Raw genomic sequence first — 15,543 nt, 5'->3', positions numbered from 1 at the left:
AAGATAAAGCTGTTACCACCGTATTAAATGCTCTGCAGCTAAACCTCTGGCCGCATTAATGGGGAAGTGATGCCTGAGTATCAGGGTTTAGCTTTACAGCTACCTCCAAAGACTTCACTTCATGGATGAGTTGATGAGACAAGTATCCAAACTAGTAATCTGATCTATACGTGGAGGATGGAGAGAAGAAGAAAGATGATATAAAAGGAGGAGAAGACATTCAAGAGATGGGATCGAAAAATAGGAGAAAGAAAACACTGTAGACATTAAGATCAATATCTATAACCTGTCTTTGAGAAAGAGAAAGATAGGATCCAGCTTTCTCGGCTTGAGTCCGAGGACAATTTTTGTTATATAAACTATTCCATTTGTATGATGTTGTAATCTAGCCCATTATCTTTGTTACTTAAAATCACTAGAACCTAGATTTCAAGCCTACTCTCTACAAATTCATTGTATTGGGCTTTTTGAACCTATCCCAATCTTATTTTTTGCGTTTGGGTGCAAATTGTTTCCTTACACATGGTGAATGAAATAAGTTCCACATATATCATAAACTTGTTCATGCATAGACAGATAAAACATGTTCCAAGTATTAATACATAAAAAAATTTAAATTCATTCATACATAATAAATTTCATCATTTCATTCACCATGCAAAAACAGTTTTGGAATTGCCTCAATAAGAATTAAATTCCAAAATATCATCATGTAGCATATAATATCATTAAGTAACAATTCCATTTGTTGTTGTTCACAAATGGCAAAATAAAAATATACAAATTAAATTATCATTTAAAATATAAATAATTGAGCTCAATGAAATCAAAATAAATGGGTAGAGAATCTAAACTCTAAACTCCATACATAATGTAAAAGCTACTCAAATAGCATATATGTCAAAGTAAATGAAAAATATATATTTACACCCACAATAGACTAAGCTAACTCTCTCTTTAGGTTTCTTCAAAAAAAAAAAAAAAAAAAAAAAAATCTTTTTAGCTAAATACATCAAAAAAAAAAATAAAAAAATTATGCCTACAACATCCTACTTTCTTACACTATCGCTCTTTTTTGTCATGATGGACAAATGGTGACCACTAAATATCATCAAAATTTGAAAGTGAAAACCTATAACAAAAATCAACTTTATTTATTTATTATGGAAAATTTCCACTTCAAACACTAGTGATTTTTTTAAACATATATACTAAGAAATTTAGTTTTTTTAGTGGCTAGAAAATACTATCATTTAATTTGGGCCCAATTAAAACGAGCATAAGCCAGCAGTGATCCAAGTCCAACTACAAAATTCTTTGGAATTTCAAAAATTGTTACCGTACCCACCGCACACCATTGGTGCGATGATCACTCCACAAGTATAAGTACTTGTGGGATATGGGAAGCAAGGGCCGGGTTCAAGTCTTCAGGAGGGAGCTTTACACACATATACACTTAGATTATTCTAGGGTAAAATTCTATTTTGTATTAAAAAAAAAAAAAAAAAAAGTTACCGTTGAGTTGAGCAACAGTAAAAAATACCAGAGGCCACGCCCCTGCCCTGCTTTCCCCCGTATAGTTATAAATAAGAATCGCTCACATAAACCCACACTCTGTTTTAGATTTTGAAATCAGAGAGAGAGAGAGAGAGAGAGGTATCGGCAATGGAGGCTGTCTCCGTTTGCTTCAGAGGTATTCTTCTCATCAAAAAACAGAAAATCTCAACCGGTTTCCCTCTACCCCATTCGCAGTACAGGTTTCTCTCTCTCTCTAAAGTTTGTTTCTATGCTTTGATCAAACTCAATTACTTTTCTCTATCAATTCATTCTCTTTTGGAATTGGGAAAAACCAAAACAAGAAAAAGGACTGGGCATCACTGCTTCCCCCCACCCCCCCTTTTATCAATTCAATCACAACAAATCCATTGTGGGTTGTTAAGACCAGACTCCAGATTATGAATAATATTCTGCTCTATTTTGATTTTCTCCTCAGAATATTGTTCTCATCCCCTTACTGGCCTCTGCATCACCACACTACCATTGGTCCCCCCTCCGGTGTGTTCAATGGTGATAGGAGCTAGAGACCCTCAAGGTTTGGCACCCATGCAATAATTATTAATTAAGGTAATCTCCAAATTTTCTCAATCTAAATGCTTCATTCATGTTTATACACAGTTTCAAGTTTGTGACATGAAAAATAAAAATAAAAATAATAATTCGATGGGTATGTTAGACTAAAATTTTGTATTTGTTATGATGTAGCAGCCTTACGAATCTATGGCTGTGATCTCATCCAAGAAAGTGGCATCTTGCTTAAACTGTATCCTGTTTTTATTTATTTATTTATATGTTGGGTTTATGAAATTGTGTACTTTTCTTAATTTTGTTGGATCAGTATGTTACCTTAATCTTTGTACTTATAGACCTGAAGCTGTGGCGACCGGGCAGGATCTATAAAATCGTTTCTATTGCAAGAAATCATTTGCTTGCTTCAATGTTAAGTTTTGTCTCTTATCATTCTCTCTTTACATTGAGAATAAATGTAGGAAAGAAAAGTGTTCCTTGAAATGTGTCCATGATGTTCTAATTGTTAGAATTATGGTTAAATTCACCATTTCCTAATAGTTGAAGTTTTTGGGACAATTAGTGATTTCTTAGGGTAATCAACGTAGGTGGTCATGAGTTCGAACCCTACCTTCACTCCAACTCTCATTATAAATGTTAAAGGTGGTCATGAGTTTGAACCCTACCTTCACTCCAACTCTCATTAAAAATGTTAAAAATCCCATGTGTTGGGCCTCACTTCTTAAGGTAGAGTTTGAGATTATACATGAGGGGAGTGTTAGAATTATGGTTAGTTAATTAAATACACCGTTTTCTATTAGTTAAGCTTTGGGATAATTGATAATTTACCACTAGTTTTGTATCTGTAATTCACCTCTACCAAGTCCAACAGTTGCCTTGAGCTTCATTGAATTAAGGTCCTTGTTGTCCAGAATGTATTTTTATTCTTACATTTTCTTAGCAACCAATAAGAGATAGTTGTGTTACGAACTTGGAACAGCATAAAACTTCTATGCTCATGTAACTCATCTATTAATATTCTGGGATATGATAATTTTTTGCAGAAAGTTGCTGCAAGCTACTTGTGGCTTGCATCAAAGCTGGAGGAAAGCCCAAGGAAAGCAAGACAAGTCCTTAACGTTTTCCACAGAATAGAATGTAAGATGGAGAACTTACCGATAGAGCATTTGGAGATTGGTTCACAGGTTAAGCACCCACCTTCTTTTCCATAGAATTACCTGTTTATCATTTTCTTCTTTGGCACAAGAATTTAATCTCTCTTCTTTTTATCTTTTTTGGCAACTATCGAGTATAATGGCTTTGTCTGAATAGGTGGTTAATTTTAGCACTTCAGGTGTCTTTGCACTTATATATTCCTCCTATTTTTCTCTAAAAATGCAATAAATTCTCATGGTTTCCTTGTTATCCTATTACTTTTCTAACAGAAATATCATGACCTCAAGACTGACTTGAGCAGAACAGAAAGACATATATTGAAAGAGATGGGATTTGTTTGTCATGTTGAACATCCTCATAAATTCATATCTAACTACCTTGCCATATTCATGGACAAAAGTTATGCACTTTTTTTTTCTTATTATTTGGCTATACATTTAACAAGGGAACTTTGCATCTAAAATTTGTATTCTTCAGTTAAGTCATACTTATTAAAAAAAAAGTGTCATTTAGTTTACATATCTATATAAATAGTATTCATAACTATCAAAAAAAGAAAAATAAAAGAAGACAGTATTCATAGATGTCTTTAGTATCATATAGAATCTACATTGTATAATATTAGATTTTTGTAGGTAGTGTTCATAATTCGACTAGTATGTTTGAGTCAGTGTACACTAAATACTCTTTGGACAATGTATAGTGCATTTATCTTTGGTTGGCTACATAAATCCTTCTTTCTCCAATCAGCCCTATTTAGGGCCATATTCTGTTATATGTTTTATGATTATGATTTTCTTTCTTTTTAGACCGATATTATATTTAGGCCTCTCTTTAATGCCTTTAGCTCCTTGAATCTATAAATTTCCTTTTTTTTTTTTGTTTTTTTATGTTGCCCTGGCCATGCATATAATTTGATGCAGAAGACATCTTGACACTTAATTGTTTAGTTGGTAGTCACACTGTAGTATGTAAGACACAATTGCATTCTTCTATGCTTATTTTTGCTGATTATTGTGGTGTGCTTCTGTTTGGTATTGCCTTGTCTCATTTCAATTAAATTATTCATAGATACATACATATACCTGCATACGTACACACACACACACACACACACACACACACACACATATATAAAGAAGTTGTTTGTAATGCCTTTAAATATGTGAAACTATGGTAGCTGTGTTTGAGTCAATGATTTTATCTGGTTTCATGCTCAATTTTCTCTTCAAACTTTTTTTCCCCTTCAAACAGTCAACTGACATTTGAAGATACATTTTATAGCTATGTTTAGTACTAGGTATTGTTTTTTCCAGTTGCAACAATATCTATCTCTTTTCAATTATGAAATTGGGAAAACAAACCTTTTTTCTCAGACATTAGAAAGAGAAATTTACCCACCTAAAGAGCTGATAAGTTTGATTATTATGTGAATGTCAGAAGAAAGTTTTGCCTAGTAAGAAATTGACTGTTAGAATGATTAAGCTACAATGTAAGGATAATAGTGAAACATTTTTTAACTCAATTAATATATGCTTTTCTGTGACATGGCATTCAGAGATGTGCAGGAATGTCTAAGCTAAAACTTTCTTTAAGTTCTATACCCCTATTTTAATAGGAAAGTTTTTTTAGAATTGGTCAAGTGGAGATTCTGTGGAAGGCTGCTAGAAATGTTCATTCAATAGCAGCCGCTGGTGGTTGATGCTTAATCACTTTTAAGCTAGCAAGTTGTTTCTCTAGGATATTCTTCTCCTACCCGTATCGAATAGAACATGCTGAGCCAAATCTTCTTCATGTAAAACTTGCTTTATTTAGATAGGGAAAATCGTATGGCTTTATGATACCATGTGCTATGGCTCGAATCCATAGTCAATCCTATTTTCGATAGGAATAGTTGACAATTGAATCCAATTTTTCCCATTATTTTTGTATTCGTAATAGTGCGAAAAGAAGGAAGGTCTGACGCCAAGTTGTTCAAGAATAGTGGAATAGTAGCTTTGAGTTTCTCTACCCTTTGACTTAGGATTAGTCTGTTCTATTTCTCAATGGGGGGCAAGGGATATAACTCAGCGGTAGAATGTCACCTTGACGTGGTGGAATAACTCACTTTTAAGTTCTATACCCATACCCCACTTTTCTGTTAACTGTCAGACAACATGATTTGATCTCTCTCTCTCTCTCTCTCTCTCTCATAAAGATAAGTTTAACTTTATCTTCAATCCTTGTAATCTGCAACCTGCCATACAAGATGAAGGGCTGTATAAACCTGACATGGTAAGATGGGGAACAGAGTTTATATATGTTGATTTGTTGATAATGTGATATCAATGGACAAATTGATTTTGGGAAAAGTGGTTAACTTAGATAAGGGTATTAAAGAAAAAATAATAGAAAGGTGCCAAATTAAGGAAAGGGGAGCAATTAGAAGAATATCATCAACAAATTAACATATATAAACTCAGTTTTATATATGTTCACTTTTATATATATATATATATATATATATATATAATTATAGTGGATGGCAGTATTGTTTTTATTGGTCAGTATGATTTCCACCTATGACCTGTCCTGTCCCACCATTTTTATGACCTAAACCAGGGGCCTTAAAATGGTTAGTAGCGTTGTGGTTTATTGTCTTAAGTAGTCTTAAAATCTAAGGCATGAGTTGATGACATTGTGCTTGAAAGCTGGTCAGAATATGTGTTTTCTTTCATAAATTGATATTGTAATGTAATAATATGATATGACTAATAATACCCAAGTTTCCCAATATATCACATTTTGTTTATGTTTCATTGAGGTGTTTTGGACATTCATTTCTTTTTCATCTTCATTCAGACACAGGGAATGAGGCGGGATGTAATTCCTTACAAAGATATGCTGTTTGCATTGACGAGGATAGCACATGAGAAAGGCATTCGAGGATTGTACAGGTAAGTTCTTCCTTAATTTGATGTATATTATGTGAGTTTGCAAATAACCAGTATCTGGGATCCAATCTTAATACATTTATGAGTAATTGTGGTAATTAATGCAGCTAGCTACTCTTTTACTTCAATTGGTTTTAAACTACTTATATTATAAAATAAAAATAAAAGTTTTTCAGAATGATTGGGACCCATTCTGCTCAAAGTGATTACTAAAATGTGCTTTCCACATTGTTTAACTCAACAAAGAAAGTCTTCATGCTGTGTTCTTTTTGTCATGATATTTTTTTGGTTTGAAACAGTGGCATTGTTCCTTCATTGGCCGGGATATGTCATGTTGCCATTCAATTTCCTACATATGAAAAGATCAAGTCTTAAATGGCAAGAAGGGAGGGGAGGTACATAAAGTTTGATGAGTGTCCCTAGCCAACCTCAAAAAATATGGGACTAAGGCTTGGGTTAGTGTTGTCAATGACACATATGTTGGTGTTGGTTGTTAATGGTTGCAATGACTAGTGATGGTGGAGGTGATGTAGTTGATGCTTATGTGGTCACTTCCTAGCATAATTTTCATAGTGGTGGTAGTCTCTTCAGATTCCTCTTTTGGTTGTGAGAAAGTCCTTTACCATCCATGCTATAATATCCTTCCAAAGCAATTAATGCTTTGAAATGCTATCTAAATATTTAAAAGGCTAGCTTAGTTAATATTAAACCTAGTAATCACAAATTACAATAGCAAGTAAGAAACCCAATTTTTTTTTTTTGAATTTTGAAATTATGTAGACATAATAAGCAAGTTCATCCAAATAGAAACAAAATTAGAGCGGCAGAGATGAGCATTTTGCAATGAATGAAAATTCCAGTATTATTGATTAAATCCATTTATTACTGATAATAGTCTCCCTGATTCAGAGAAGAAGATAAAAAACTGACCTTGTTGCAAATAAGTATTGACTATTGGTCTTGAATTCTTTTTTTATCATTTTTCACGTCATATTATGTTCTGCCATTGACATTTTCAGGAAAAGGAGGTTGTACAAGATAAGATTTCAGCAATACAGCTGAACCTTTATTCAATCATGGATCCTACAAGGTAAGTGACATTTTTTAATATTATAACATAATGTGATGCACTTCAGTGAATGAATATGATGACATGTAGGGTTATGGACTATGAAGCACGGGTGCGTTTCCGGATTTGGGTGCGACGCTGTGCGGCGATTAAAAAATTATTAAAAATATTTTCTATATATTGCTAAGTATAAATTATAAAATTATGTTTTGAAAATAAAATTTTATGATTTTACAATTATAATTGAAATTATATTTTTAAAATATAACTTCACAAAATATATGCAAGACTGTGTATAACTAATTATATACAACAATAATTAATCTATATTAAAATCTCAATTGTTTTATAGGACACAACTTCACACTTGTGTTTCATTCGTACACTGAACTAAATAAATAAAGCCATAGTGCTTCTATAGTTCTTACCCACACACCTGATCAATGAATGCTGAGTAGGCCCCACTCTTCTCAAAAAGCCCTTCCCATGACTCATAACAAAATGCACACCCACTCCACATTTGACATCACTCTCCTCTCCTCTCCTCTCCTCTCTCCTCTTTCCAAAACAAAAAAGAAAAATCTTCCACTCTTTTTTGTTTCTCTCTCTCTACTATCAACCCATGGAATCTGACCGGTTATTTCAAAAAAAAAAAACCCATGGAAAACTATTGACTCCGGCGAATCCTCAACGTGTTTTGCACCTTTTTTCGTACTTTTTTTTTTGTTGAATTTCAGCCTGAATTGGCCGGTTTGGCACCAGTATCAGTGGCTGCTGCCGATACGGACCGATTCGGCGCGGATCGACCCGATTCCATGCGCGTCGGCGCGAGTCATGAAAAAAAAAAAAAAAAAAAAGCTGGACGCGGCATGGATGCACAGGCAGCGGTGTCCCCCCGCATCGGACATAGGTGCGGCGGGCGTTTTGCCTTGTCCGTGCATCCCAGCTTATGGATATCTTGTGGATTTTTTTAATAATGTATGTCAATATCTGTGACATTTGTATTTAGGCAATTTCTTTGTTTATGGACCTTAGTGGTGGAAAAAACAAATAGAAAATGTTATGGTGGGAAAGTAGTTAAAGTGATACCGTAACAAGTTGCTAGCTAATTAACTGTAACTATGCATGTTTATCTTCAAATAAAAACAAGGAGACCATGCAGGTTATTAGGCCTGCTAGTAGTCTTGTGGACTGTCTTCAACTGTCAGTAATATGCCTGTTAGATTGACAATTGCACCAAATAAACTGTCAGAGTCTTCCTTGCTTGAGATTCAACATGGAGGGGAATCTTCTCGCTGTTACAACAGCAGACAATGGATTCAAGATACTTGCAAATGTTGTGCCGGTCTCAGATCTTTAAGACCCATTGAACCCCCATCTTCTGAAGCATTGAGATCGCCCATTGAAACGGCTGCAGCCAAGGTTTAATTTTAATAATTTCTTTTAGATTTGTTGCTTGCTTTTAAAAATATTAAATAAAGATCTATTGTGATCTCCTTTTTGTGTCTATTCATTAGGTAAGTCAATTGCAAAGTGAAAAGGATCTCTTCTGTCAGGCCTTCTCCAATTATTGTATGCAGCTTGATCTTTCTAACTTGGAATGTGAAATTTTTGTTGAAGTTTATATGTTGGCTGTAGCAGCAATTATGCATGTTGGTTAGTTTGCATTCAACATATCATAAAGAGGCACATGCGCTATTTAAATCCTCTGATTTCCCTAGTTCTGGGTTTTAACTAAAACATGTCAAAGAAATAAATAAGGCAGTCAACTTCCTTCCCCTCATGTATTAGTTTATTGACACAGTTCCCTTTTATGGGCCTGCCGTTTTTTTTGTGTGTGTGTGGTGAACATGCTCCACATGAAACATGCCTAGTGACTGGTTCAAGGATGCACTAGCTGTTTTAATTTTTTCCACTGCTTATGATATTACTTTTTCTTCTTGGGAAAACCATCTTCTATTATTTTTCTTTCCACACCCTTACCCCAAAAAATTTCTTTGTAAATGAGCCACTGCATTTTGGCAAATACAGTCTGGCAAAGTGTTGATTTTTTTATAAAAAATCTTTTATATCTTTGAAGAATGCATGGAAAAGCCAAGAACCATGGAGGATGTAATTGATAGAACCAAACCTGACAGTTGTCTGAAATTGTGGGTGCTGTCCAGTGCTGATTAGTTACCATGCCGGAAGGCACAGATTCTTCCAGCAGGGTTTGTGAAGTAAGATTAAGACCGTGTCTGCAAATTCCTTCTCATTCAAAGTTAGCTGAACAAAGGTCACTTTTAGCACATTTTCAAAGCGATTGAGTCTCGTGAATAACTAGCTATCAACATATATTTTACCCAAAATTTAATTTTGTATGGATTTGCTATAGAAAAAAATATTTTAACGCCCTTTTATTGGCACATTGGTGGAATCTGAATATCGGGTAGCCAGATGAGCCATATTCAAACAACAATAACTCCCTTGATTTGTATCGAAAAAATTCAAAATTTGTATTTGTTGAGGTTCAAAAAATCATAACACAAAGCCCAAAGAAATAGCACATTGAGCCAATCCCATGGAAAGTAAAATTGAAAAGAGATTGAGCTCACAAAAAGAAAAGGATGGTAGACCCAAGATCCATGAAGGAGCAGGTTTTAGAGCCCATGAAACAAAGGGAGGAAAGAAAAGGGCCTAGCCTGCCAAGATCAGAGGACCAAAGAGAGTCTAGTAGAAAGAACTGAGCCGGGATCCCGGAGACTACCAAGGGCCCGAGATCCCTGGGACGTGCAGCACAGCCAAAGTGGGATTGTGACAGCTCAAAAGGGGAACCAAAAAGCACAAGAAACGAAGGACAAATATGTCCTTCTCAAGCACTTAGTGATGCAGTAAAGAACCAAAGAGTTTGGAAAGCAACAACTCACGAACAAGGAAGCTGGTACCTTAGGAAACCGAGGAACAAGAACTATGAAGGGAAGTAGCTAAGGAACTTTCAACATGGCAGGAATAGAATCGGTTCACTTAGGAAAAATGACAAAAAGGAAGGGCGGCCAAAAAGCTGAGGAAAACAAAGAAGCCTTGGAGAAAGAGAAATTGAAGGTCAGACATCTTAAAATAGAAGGTCAGCAAAGGACTTTTGGAGAAAATGCATTAAAAGAAGAAAACTGTGAGAAACAAGGAATGGGCCAGCCATCAAAGCCACTGGCACGCTGCAGGTTCTGTTACTCAGGGGAGTAAAGAAAGGAAACCAGTGGTACCCCGGAGCCTTGAGGCGACGCTATAAAATGAGAAAGCAGCAACAGTGAAGGGACAATTTTTTCAGCAATAGTGAAATCGGAATAGAATAAAAAAACTCTGTAAAACTCAAAGAAAACAGGGGAATATCTCCCGGTATCCCAGAGACAGTCACTATAATACAATACTTGGATTCAAAAGGATTCAAATTTTGCAAGTCTTAAAGGTTGAGATAGCCATCTAAGTCTGCAATTTTTGAGCTTATTTGAACCTTGTAGCATGATTTAGTGAGCACGTTGTAATCCAAAAAAACTCTGTAAAACTCAAAGAAAATAGGGGAATATCTCCTGGTATCTTATAAACAGCCACTATAACACAATACTTGGATTCAAAATGATTCAAACTTTGCAAGTCTTAGAGGTTAAGATAGCCATCTAAGTCTGCAATTTTTGAGCTTATTTAGACCTTGTAGCACGATTTAGTGAGCACGTTGTAATCCATAACTAAGAAAAATTAATGGATTAGTTCTTATTGATTTGAGGATCCCGAACAATTACTCTGTGTTTTATTGTTATAATCTTGTCTTCCTTTGCTGTTTTCTTGTTGCTCAATACATATTCTCGCTTGCTAGTATGTAAGTATTGTAGGAGTCTTGCCTTGTGCATCACTTAGTTTTGTAAACAGCTCATTTAGCTGCGGTGAACCAAGCCCAGTTCCTTCAAATTACAACTAGAGGGTCCGAGGTTCTTGTTTAAATTTGGTCCTGGACATCGTCCAAAAATTGACCCTCACAGTGTTCAAATTCAAGTTCAGAATGTCTACTTTCTAAAATATTAAGAAAGCAGCCCAACTAGCAACTACTCAACTCAAAAAATTAACCAAAAAAAAATTAATTTTTAAAAAAAATCCTAGTCAGCCAAGAATTAGAGTAGCTTCAGGTGTTCTAATTGCTAAATATTTAGTATTTAGAGCATCAAATACCAAAAATGCTACTGTCAAATGTCTCATACAGTATTTAGTATTTTGGTTTGTGATTTTTTTTTTTTTTTTTGCAATAGCTGATGCTCTTAAGAAATAATATTATTTTTATGTTTTTTTGTCGTTGTTGGTAGATGATTGCATCTTAGGGTCCGTTTGTTTTGGCTTCAAACCATTTCAGGAAATAATTTTCTGTAAAATCGTGTGTTTGGTTGCGCATGAAAAATAGAATTTCCGGAAATGCATTTCATTTGACCGTAAAATTAAAGGGTTTGACCCGGAAATGGTTCACTTCAAACCATTTCCGGACTCAGACGTGCAAAGAGAGAGAGAGAGAGAGAGAGAGATCGCACCCCAGCACTGGCTCCACTGAGATCGCACCCCAGCACCGGCTCCACTGAGATCGCATCCCAGCACCGGCGCCGCCATCTAGATCGCGAGATCTAGTTTGCGCGATCGAAGCCTCCGCCGCGTGATCGAGGCCTTCGCCTTCGATAATCGCGATCTCGCCTCTCTCTCTTCCTTCTTCTCTCCTGGATTTGATGATATATATTTGTTTGGATGTTGAGAAAATGTGAGCAACAAGTAGAAAATGTATTTTCTATGTTATTTTCAAAAACATAACCAAACACTAAAAAATATTTTCCAAAGTATTTTTTAAAATACCACCAAACACCTAAAAATATTTTCCTTTACGAAAAATATTTTCACCTGAAAATATTTTACACTTGGAAAACATTTTACATCGAACCGAACACAGCCTTAATGTATTAAGAAACAATGATTTTGTGTATTTATCCTCGTTGATAGTTTGTTAATACTATATAGATATTTTTTTTTTATACTACGCCCCCCTCCCTTACTTGAAATCCTAGGTTCGCCCTGGCCAGATGTAACTAAAAAACTACAATCATGATCCTTCGCTGCTAGACCTTGTTGATATTCTCATTTATCTCATTGCCTAGCCTTTGGACCTTTTTGTGGGGTTTTTTTTTTTGGAGGGGGGGGGGTTTGTAATTGTAATTGGAAGGACTGGAAATATATATATTTATATATATTTTTTTAATTAGGAATAGAATTTTTGGCTAGGACCATGGTGGTTTTATTTATTTTTCATAAATTCTTTAACTCTAGTTCATCTTTGATGGACTTTCTTAATGTATTGTAGAGTGGACAATCGGGATTCAAGGCATTTTAAGTTTCTTCGTGGTATGCTAAGCAAATTCCTAGATTGTGTACCACCCATTATCATTTATGCACATCAATTTACCATGGCCATTAATCATCAACATGCTGCAACAAAATACCTTGAAGCATATAAACGGTTGCCAGTATAATCCCTTGATTAATCTTTGTGTCGGTGAGACCCTTTATTTCTATTTAATTTTTTGAGTGCTACATATAAATGCATTTTTATGCTTTTAGTCTACATGTACATGACCTGTTGTTGTTGTTGTTTTTTTTTGTTTTTGTTTTTTGCAGGAATTGCCTTGATTAATTTAGCACTTGGATTCAGACTTCAAAACAAGCATCAGTGTCTTGCACAACGTATGGCTTTCCTCTACAAAAATTTACGGCTTTGTGAAAACAGTCAGCTTCAATCTGGTTATCATTTTGTGCTTTTGTTTGGTTTCTAGTTTATATGCATGCTTTTGGTAAAAACACACTCTTGCCTTCAGGAAGATTAACCCACACCCACACACTCATACGATAATATGTTATAACTGTCCTGTTAAAAACTTCATGTAGGAAGCATTATATAACATAGCCCGAGCATATCATCATGTTGGCCTTGTAACTCTTGCAGCATAATATTATGAAAGGGTGCTTGCAATTCGGGAGAAAGATTACCCCATTCCAAAGCTTCTTTGTGAGAATCCAGACATTGTTGAAAATCAGAAACCGGGTATTTTGACCTCCGCAGAAAAGCAGCTTACAATCTGCATCTGATTTACAAATAAAATGGAGCACTAGATCTTGCTAGGCAAGTCTTGAAAGATCATTGCACCATTTGAGCATACATCTTATATACTAACTATTAGAAATGGAAAAGAATATGAAAGGATACCCAAAGTGGGCATGTCCTTCTATATACCTCTGGATAATTGTAACATTTAGGAGTTATGGAGTAATGGTTTAGGCTGCTATTCTATCCCACTAAGTCCACTATCCCACTCAATATTAATGGAGTGGTGTGTATATAAACACTAAGAGTGGTAACCATTGTACTGTGAATGAATTCTGCATTTCTCATAGTGTTTACAGAGTGTTGTGAGACTCTTAGGTTGTGGGTTATGTTTGCATCACTCTAGTAGTGTACAACACCATCGAGAAACATTTATGGTCCGTGGGTTATACAAACTGGAATTCAAAACGTGTTTGAATAGCTGGTTGCGTGGAGGCTGGCTCTAGACAGCGTAGAACAATCTCGAAACTCCTGTGTGATTGTCAGTTTAGGACAAGAGAGGTATGTTGAAAAACCGATTGTTTATATTCCGTTGCAAGTCTTGTTTCTTACACTAACTATTATCGAGCTCGAGCACAAGCACGAAAAAGCACGAAAAAGTGAAAAACTGGATTATTTGTAGTTTCACTCAAATGTAAAGATAAACTAGTTTAAAATTCGTCATGGTCTATTATTGACCTATTTATGAGAACATAGCTGTACAACTTCACAATTCAAGAGTTAGCATTTATGAAGGATCAGGTTGATAAGTTGGCCATGTTGCCAAGTTTACATTGAAAAATAAAATCAATAATATCATTGGATTAAGTTATTTTTTCAATGGTCTTTGCTAATCCTACTATCTCTGCCTGTTATGGGTGTTGAGATTTATATTGCCCTCCATATCTTTATGAAGAGATTGACTGGTGGGCATGAACATGCAAGAACACAAATAGTCTCATCTTTGTATCTGTACTTTCTTGTTCTTATGGGCCAGCTGGCATCAACTAGGTGATAGAACCTTGTCCTTTACCGATTAGTAGATGGAAAATGCGATGGTTAACGGGTTCCTCCCAATTCTAATTTGTTTCATGTTGTACACATTCTTGGAAAACTTGATGCTTTAGCTAATGTCAATGACATTTCATTTTTTCATTTTCCAAATCAATTCTTTTTTCTTCTTGAGAAGCAAATCAAATTTTAAAAATGAGATAGCATGACTGGTAAATAAAAATTTCAAATCAATCCTAAGATTTGCATTTTAATAATAGTTTCTGTTTTTGATGTTTGATTTTTAAGTTTTTGGATGTGATTGGGCAAAATAGCACGTGGGTATTTCATGTTTTGGTGAAATTTAATTTCTTGTTGATGAAAAACAGTGAATGATGATTAAACTGTATATGGGTTCGGGCTTGGCGGGTATTTCTTGCTCTTAGAGCATTTCTAGCAGATTTTTTAAATTTTTGTACTGTTTGGAGAATGTACAATGATTTTTATCTTTTAGCTACCTACTTTTTCAAATACACTTTCCAATAGATTTTCTATCATATTCTCTATCTCATTTAAATATTATTTCTTCATTCATTCCTTATTATTTTTTTATCATCATTTATTCTTCCTATATTCATTCCCAACAATTATAATTTTCAATTTAAAGTGTTATATTCACAACATTTTTCGCAATATTTTCACAAAAATCACATCAATATCTTTTGTGGAAAATTGTTACTAGTTCTAATTTGAACTCACCACTAAAAATATTTTTTTACTCACCAATATTAACTAATAGCAATCTATTACTTAAAATTTATTGTGAAAATATTATAGTAGCATTTCTCAATTAAGATTTTTTATTTTTTATATTATTTTTCCTTTCATTCAATTCATTCTCATCCATACATTTTCATTTCTTTTTTCTTGTTTTTCTCCTCCACACACGTGTCCAGCCTATCTCTACCCACCTCACCCCTTCTTTTATTTTCTTTTTCTCCCCCACATTCAAGAACATTCCAACAGCTCATTCTTTTTTCTTTTTTTTTTCTCCAGCTCTCTCTTTTTTTCTTTTTCTTTTTTTGAGAAGCAACGGAGAGAATGAGAGAAAAAAAGAAGCAATGGAGATGAAAGAAAAGAAGCAACGGAGATTAGAGAAAAAAAGAAGCAAC

General features: G+C 34.7%; 1 long non-coding RNA gene across 1 annotated transcript; it reads left to right on the top strand.

Moving 5' to 3' along the window:
* The first annotated feature begins 1,643 nt into the window (after window positions 1–1,643).
* Window positions 1,644–8,984, top strand: LOC142609412 (uncharacterized). The gene is made up of 7 exons (XR_012839594.1): window positions 1,644–1,757; window positions 1,994–2,124; window positions 3,129–3,269; window positions 6,082–6,176; window positions 7,193–7,263; window positions 8,495–8,664; window positions 8,760–8,984. It is a non-coding gene; the product is annotated as an uncharacterized LOC142609412 (long non-coding RNA).
* The last annotated feature ends 6,559 nt before the right edge of the window (window positions 8,985–15,543 follow it).

Source organism: Castanea sativa, chromosome 9 (assembly GCF_040712315.1).
Source record: "Castanea sativa cultivar Marrone di Chiusa Pesio chromosome 9, ASM4071231v1".
NCBI classification, from domain to species: Eukaryota; Viridiplantae; Streptophyta; class Magnoliopsida; order Fagales; family Fagaceae; genus Castanea; species Castanea sativa.
The sequence above is the reverse complement of the archived record's forward strand: the minus strand, read 5'-3'. Positions and strand labels throughout refer to the sequence as shown.